The sequence below is a fragment of the Myripristis murdjan genome, chromosome 11 (genome assembly GCF_902150065.1).
Source record: "Myripristis murdjan chromosome 11, fMyrMur1.1, whole genome shotgun sequence".
Taxonomy (NCBI): Eukaryota; Metazoa; Chordata; class Actinopteri; order Holocentriformes; family Holocentridae; genus Myripristis; species Myripristis murdjan.
The window spans coordinates 14,366,326-14,374,698 of record NC_043990.1 but is presented as its reverse complement, the minus strand read 5'-3'; positions in this window follow the sequence as shown (position 1 = coordinate 14,374,698).

Here is an 8,373-nt window from a genome sequence, read left to right as displayed (position 1 = left end):
ATAACAATGGCACGTGTGTGTGTGTGTGTGTGTGTGTGTGTGTGTGTGTGTGTGTGTGTGAATGGCATAATTACATGGGATGACCTGAGTGTCCATGCATGTAGGACATAGTTTTACCTTCTCCCCTCTATCTCTCTCTCTCTCTCCCTTTCTACAAATCACTCTCTACCACTCCCTCCTTCCTTCCTACCACACCTGCTTCCTCTTCCATTGATTTAAATCTAAACATTTAAAGCTTTTGAGAAAAGCCCTAAATCTGAAATGACGCCATACATGAACGGCAATTTTTCCGTTTTCATCAGAAACACAGATTTGAACACACGACTCTAAGTCTCTTCCCATTTACACTCACAAATAAGTAAAATCAATGTTATTTAAAAAAAAAAAAAAAAAAGGTTTAGCAGCACATCAGTCATCTAAGCAGGAAACTTGCGGCCCTCATCAATTTGTGGACGTGATCTTACTCTGCTATAAAAATGGGAAAGGTCAGGATTTTTTTTTCTGATCTGCCACAAATGTTGCTGTAAATGCTGAAAATCATGGAAAATCAAGTCAAGTTTATTTGCACAGTCTTTATTCTTCATGTCAAATGCCCACCGAAAGCTGAATATTACACCTGAGCTAAATACGTCACTCCTTGCCACGACAAAAGGGACAACCAAAGAATAAAAAGACATATACACAAAAATACTTGCCATTTTACTCTCCCATTTTAGATTGTTTAGTTGATTTTTTCCCATTTCCTGAACTGATCAACCAGTGGATCCTGTCTTCTATACAGTCTCTTACTTTACCTCCGATGCTAGTGTAAGGCTTACTTTAACCCTTTAAATTTCTCCACACTTACGCTGAGTTAATCTTTGTTTGAATTAGTATTTTCATTGTCTTCAGCCGTGCTTTGGCAAAACATCACTACAGTTAACCTTGAAGCCAACACTCACAAAACTTCAGATCTTCACTGAGAGCAACTTTTACTAAAAATGTCATTTAGGAAAAAAGGGGAGGAAACCTTGAGAAGGACCAAGAGAGATTATGGTAAATGTTGACAACCAAAGTGGAGTATGAAGAAAATAAATACTGTACGGACACTTAGATTATCATTATTGTTGATAAGGTCATCGGCACCCAGAACAGGAATACACACATTTTGTTCTACGCTTACTATGAAAAAAGAAAAACAGCAATTGTATTAAAATCAAGGAAAGAGAAAGGGAGTGCTGTGCTGGCTGTGTGTGTCAGATTAAAATCATGCACATGGCGTGGGTCACAATCCAGCTAATGAAACACCTCAAATCCTAGATTTGGAAAATAATAGTATTAATAATATGAATACGAATAATTTTTCAGGGAACAGACGTGGAATAAAAAAGGTTGCAGGCAGGATCAGATCTAAGAAAAGTCTTGCTTCCTCCCCTCAATCCCCTCGTCCCTCCATCTCTCCTCTGACTCTGTAGGAAGGATGTGTAGCTCTGCGGGAAATTGTCTTGGGAGATTACCAGTGTGTGTGTGTGTGTGTGTGTGTGTGTGTAGTGTGTGCATCCATTTGTGCGTATTTTCTCATCTGTGTGTGCTTGTTTGTTGTATTTGGGTCTCTCTTTGTCAGTGTATGTGAAACTGTGTGTGGAACTCTGTGTACGCGCATGTGTGTGTGTGTGTGTGTGTGTGTGTGTGTGTGTGTGTGTGTGTGTGTGTGGATTACCAATGTTTGGTATTTATTTCCAAACCTAAGCGGAAGCTCCTTTTGACTTTTTCACAACAGGGGGTCTTGCTTCAATCGTATGACCCCCAGTGTTTGTGGGCGTGTGTGTGTGTGTGTGTGTGTGTGTGTGTGTGTGTGTGTGTGTGTTGCACAGAAGTGTGTGTCTGTGTCCACTTACAGCATGTGTCTGTGTGCATCTCCTTTGCACCCCTGTGTGTTTGTGTGTGCGCACAAGCATGCACGCCTGTGTGTGTCCATGCCTGTGTGTTTTTGTGTGCACGCAGGCCAACATGCGCTCAAGTGAGTGTGTGTACGTGTGTGAGTGGGTGTGTGTGTCGTCCAGGGAACATATAACTGGATTAGCCGTCATGCTTTTATTTCCGTAATGGAAACATCAGCCGCAGAAAGAAGGGACTCCGAAAGTAGGGCTGGGGCCAGCGAGCATGTGTGTGTGTGTGTGTGTGTGTGTGTGTCTGTGTGTGTCTGTGTGTGTCTGTGTGTGTGTGTGTGTGTGTGTGTGAAAGAGAGAGAGATGACTAAATGGCTGTAAGTACTGTATTAAGACCAAATTCTTTATCCAGGATGGTCCTCTGATCTTCATGGTTGCTTCAAACCAGAAAGTGAAGCTCAGAGTTCTGTAAGCTTCTGAACACATTTTAGTAAATATTTTCTCAGCAAATACACAGTAATTAATCATTCTTCACTGTGTGTGTGTGTGTGTGTGTGTGTGTGTGTGTTTTCATGCATGCATGCATACTCCTGCCCATATGCAGTATTTGCCTGTCTTTGTGTCACTGAACTGAGTGTATTAAGAACAGAGTGTGTGATTTGAGAACGTCCACAGGTGTACATGACAGATATAAACATAAACTAGTGACCCAAGAGAGAAAGTGCATGTGTGTGTGTGTGTGTGTGTGTGTGTGTGTCGCAGCAGACTTGATGAGCGTGTTGAGAACATCTACAGGTTCATATGACAGACAACATAACACAGAGTGACATGACAATGGGCGTGTAAAAACAGGTCATTGGACAAAGTGTGTTTAGTCTCAAGGATTAGCAGTGCGGGGGGTCACCACTGCTGTACATGAGTGTGTGTGTGTGTGTGTGTGTGTGTGTGTGTGCAGATGTCCCGGGTCCCAGGCTTTAAGCGAGCTTGCGTGACTGTGTGTGTGTGTGTGTGTGTGTGTGTGTGTGTGTGTGTGTGTGTGTGTGTGTGTTTCTGTCTGTGCGGATGTGTGAACTGGTGTGTGGCCAATCATCTAAATGTTTTCCTCTTCAGTGATTTGTGGAGAGACAGTGAGAGACTTGTGACGGGACTGCAGTTCATATTTTATTAAGATAACACCCTGGTCCAAAGTGACTCAAAAAGATCAAGGAAAAGACAATAGGAATATTTTTTTTCCCCCCTTTAAATATTTTTCAGTCCAAACGTTATAGAGAATTGCTCCAACTAATAACCAAATCCAATTGGTAGACATTTTGGGCATATTCAGAGCAAATTTTGACTTAACTGTGGCAAAGTGGGTAAACCTGGGAGTGTTACAGCAGCTTCAGTTCAGTGTTCAAAACAAGATTTCATGATTTTAAAATGACAAGTCTTCAGCATCTCCTTGTGTTCAATCTAATTTACTCTCATAAAAAGCCTTATCTCTCTCTTCTTAGCCCTTTTTGTTTGTTTGTTTGTTTGTTTGTTTGTTTGTTTGTTTGTTTGTTTGTTTTTTACATTTTTCGAGCAGTTCTCATGCAGGAATACCATAAGTTCCTTTACTGTTGCAATTTATTCACTGGTTGCTTGCATTTGTTTTTTGTTTTTTTGTTTTCTTTTTTGGATCTATATTGTACTATATGGCCTAAAAAGGCAAAACAAAAGGCACATTTTATAATTTAAGCAAATAAAGACATTTTTAAGATACATGCATTTTTTTAATTTATTTATTTGATACATTTTTTGCAAACATTTGTAGGTTTCACCAAACTGGACGACTCACAGGTTTAAATGGAGATATATTACAGAGCTGCGCCATCTAGTGGTCAAATACAGAAACACATACACACACAAACTCGAGCATTATAGTGTCAACACTCATAGTCTAAAGTACTTCAGTATACACTATACACAGGTACTGTGGCATTTCATGACCATTTTAGAAATTTCTCTCTAACTTAAGATTTGGAACTGATTTCTAACACAAGGAGCATCTTTATTGGTTAGATGACCAATGCTTTTAGATTTGAGAAACAATCAGTGCTAGAGGACCATTTTTAGTTGAACTATTTTCAAACTAAACTATATACCATAATTCTTCTGCCCAGTGGTGTTTTAAGGCACTGTTCAAAGACATTAACTTTCCTCCTGTAGGATGCAGTCACCCCTGAGGTGTAAAAAGTCCAGCTGAGGTTTCTCTTTTTGTCACTGAGGTGAGGATCCTGCTTATAACCTAAACAGAGCCAGTGTCTTTGAAACATTTGGAGAATTTGCATAAAGACATTATCTCATCATTGTGTATGTTATAGAAGTGTTGTTTCTTGGATTTCCCAATCTTTTGTGTTTTGCTGCTCCTATATCTGTCTCTCCCTGTTTGTTGTTGTTGTCTCTGCCACTGATACTCTCAGGCCTGCTCACTTCTCTTCATGCTGTTTCTTGTGTTTCATGCTGCCTTGCCTCTCTTGTGTCCCAGGACCACAACTCACCGACCTGCTGTTCTTCCTGAAACCTCCTCACCTTTGAGCCTTTAAGCCACACCAGCGAGCCAGCCAGCCAGCCACACACCCTCATTCATCCCTCGGTTTCCAAGCCTTGCCAGTCAGCCTCCTCCCTCCTCTCCTCTGCCATCTCCACTCCACACAAACCAACAATAAACCTCATTCATCTGTTGGTCATCTGTGTTTTGCATTTGGGTCCAACCGAGTGGGAAAAAATGTTTTCCAACCTGTAACCACCCTTAAAACTGTGAAAATGTTGATGCCATTCATAGCCGATATGTCCTCAGTCACACAAGTATGCTCATGTGACATGTAATCCCACTAGAGGGCGCTGTCGGTTCTTCCACAATTCAAATATTTCTGTTATGTGACCACATGACATTCTGGTCCTAATGCAGTATGGAAGACATTCCCCAATTTGTTTTTCAGTCAGACAGGCAAGCAGGCAGTTACAGTGGTGAAGTGGTAGTGATGTGATTGTCCATGTCATACTTGTACATACAGACAGTCACACACATGTAGTGATGTCACTCCAGCTGCAAATCTGCACTAAGTTTGCCAAAAAGTTGAAGTCCAGGAATGCATCACTGGAACCCATTTTCTTTATACGTTTGTTTCACATGGAAAAAGAACATCATAAAGCCATCATTGTTATTTGCCCTTCTTATGCAATCTGATGGCAGTCATCTGATTTCCTGTAAAACACAGTGTTTTATTGTTTCATATCTATGTTTGTCCCATCTCAGTAGTACTTGGTCAACTGGTGTAACCACATGCCTTGCATTTTTTTTTTTTTTTTTATTTAAGGTGCTGTCAGTCAAAATTGTACAACCGGGACAGTAACTAGACCAGGGGTGTCAAACTCGTGCCATGGAGGGCCAAGAGGCTGCAGGTTTTCATTCCAACCAACAACTCCACCAGGTGATTTCACTGATTAGTCCCGCCTCTCTGTTTCGAGGTAGGGTGATCAGTGAAATCACCTGGTGGAGTTGTTGGTTGGAATGAAAACCTGCAGCCTCTTGGCCCTCCATGGCACGAGTTTGACACCCCTGAACTAGACCCAAAATGAGAAGCAGGTGGATTAAACCAGTAATTTACAGGATTTACAGGACACAAGGTCTTTTTTTTTTTTTTTAACCTTTTATATTTGCCGCATCTCAAACTATAGTCCACATTTGAGTCTTGAATGGTTATGAGCCAAGATGTTGAACTTTGCCTGCAAACCACCGTTCAAGTTAATTACGGTAATTATCAAGTCAATGAATTGTGTGGTGTTGTGGCATATAACATAATGTTATATAATTTAAATAATAGTATTATGCAACGCCACATAAGAAACTGAGAAACTTTGTCTTGTAGCCCCTCAGAGTCAGAAGCAAGATCCAGCACCAAGCACCTGGCATGAGCCCACAAGTCCAAAATGGGCAGGTAGGATTGCTCATTGAGTGAATATTATTAGAATTAATATAATAAAGAGTATGGTGTAGACCTGCTCTATATGAAAAGTGTCCTGAGATGCTAGATGATTCAGCACTATATTAATTAAACTGACCTGAATTGATCAGAAGGGTTTGTAAAAAGGGGAGATTAGTGCAGAGAATTATGACAAATTTTAAAATGTGATTTGGTGTCAGAAGCAGAGCCAGGAGCGAGTAGTGATGGGGGGATTGCTCCTGTCAGTATGGAAGGAACAGGTGAGCTGTTGTAACAGAGTGTGTGAACAAGCAAGCATTAGTTCCAGTATAACCACTTTCTATACCCAAACGATAGTAGTGACCTGTTATATTTTTTATCATTAAAAGTAAGAAAGTAAATACACAAAGCCCACAATTGAAAGGGAGTAGACTTAACATGTAAGGTTATAATTACATGATTTTAATAATAATAGGTCGTGATCTAAAGTGGGCCGGTCTGAGGCATGAAACTCCAGGCCTGAAAATGAGTCCCACTCCAACCCTGACCGCAGCTGCCACCACATGGCATTCTGGTCCTAATGCAGTATGGGAGACTTTCCCCAATTTGTTTTTCAGGCAGGCAGGCAAGCAACAGGAAAGCTTTGTAGAGCAAAACTGATTAGAAATAACTCCTAACTAACTGCTCAACAGAAGAAATAATGTCTACAGCCTTACATTTATTCAGATTGCACACTGTAAGAACTATTTTGCCGCATTTACGAAGAATGATCCTCAAATTCATTGAAGTGTTTTTCCAGTGTTGTTTCTATCTGTCAGTTTGCGCATTTTTAAGTGTTGAGCAGATTATTTTCAACAGTAAAAGCATGAGGGCGCCTGTGCAAAATGCAGACATAACCAGCACCCACTGCAAGGCAGCAGGCAGTTACAGTGGTGAAGTGGTAGTGATGTGATTGTCCATGTCATACTTGTACATACAGACAGTCACACACATGTAGTGATGTCACTCCAGCTGCAAATCTGCACTAAGTTTGCCAATAAGGGGAAGTCCAGGAATGCATCACTGGAACCCATTTTCTTTATACGTTTGTTTCACATGGAAAAAGAACATCATAAAGCCATCATTATTTGCCCTTCTTATGTAATCTTTTTTTTTTTTTTAAATTCATATTTTTAAAGACATACAAAACAAACAATACCACCACACAGTACTGACACTAATCTGGACAAGGACAAAAGACTTACCGCACAAAACCAGACAAAACAAAACATGTCAGAGTGATACAGATTGGCAGAGGACAAAAATCTGTCTTTTTTTTCCCGCTTTAAGGGAACAAGCTGTAAAATTAGGAAGAAGTCATTAAATGGAAGGGTGTCTCTTTCTTATATAGTTCTGAATGGAGGGCCATATATCAGTCATGGCATCATCCCTACAGAAACCCTGCAGTGATGCAGCAGCACTCTCCATCAGCACCAACTCCACAAAGTCCTCCAGCCAGCGCTCCAGGCAAAAACAATTCGGTTTCCTTACTTTCCAGTTCATTAGTATGATTCTTTTTATCGAAAGAAAGGCCAGTGTAAAGAGACGCTGTGTTGCTGAGGATCTGACTCCACCCACGTCTATCCTCAGCAAACAGATCTCTGGGGATACAGATATATTAACATTTGTTTTCTTACTTAATGCATTGTGCACTCCTTCCCACAACCTTTTTACTTCTGGGCAATCCCATAGCATATGCATAATTGTTCCTCTTTCTCTACAGCCATGCCAGCATGCATCAGATGTGTCTGGATCCATCTTCTTCAGCTTTAGTGGTGTGATATAGACACAATGCAGGAGTTTCAGCAGAATAAGTTTGTATCTGACACATCTAGATGCAGCGTTTGGGTGCTGCATTATGCCGCCCCACTGTTGTGCTGTTATGTTTTTCCCCAGATCTTGTTCCCATTGTAATTTGATTTTATCCATGATGCTAGCAGGGGATGTATGAATAAACTTATATAATTTAGATATTGTGCCACTGTTTCTAGTGATTTCTTTTAACTTTGTATCTCTTTCCCCCTCCGAGGCCGATATTAAATCACCAGTTTTGTATTTCTCCAAAATTGATTTGAACTGTAAATACTGGAAAAAGCAGGTGTCAGCAAATTTGGTTTTGAGCTTGTTGAAGCTCGTTGATTATTTACGATTTGAACGAGGCTCTATATATTGTGGCTTATCCATATCTCATTAGAGAGCATTTTTCCACCAGCACTAAACAGGGGGTTGCCCTTCATATGTAATCTGATGGGGGTCATCTGATTTCCTGTAACACCTTTTGCTTTCGGTAAATACAAAATTTCCTGTAATTCAGTATTTGTACTGTGGGCAACAGTGTTTTATTGTTTCATATCTATGTTTGTCCCGTCTTAGTATTACTTGGTCAACTTGTGTAACCACATGACTTGCATTTTTTTTTTTTTAATTTAAGGTGCTGTCAGTCAAAATTGTACAACCAGGACAGTGACTAGACCTGAAATGAGAAGCAGATGATTAAACCAGTGATTTACAGGATTTAC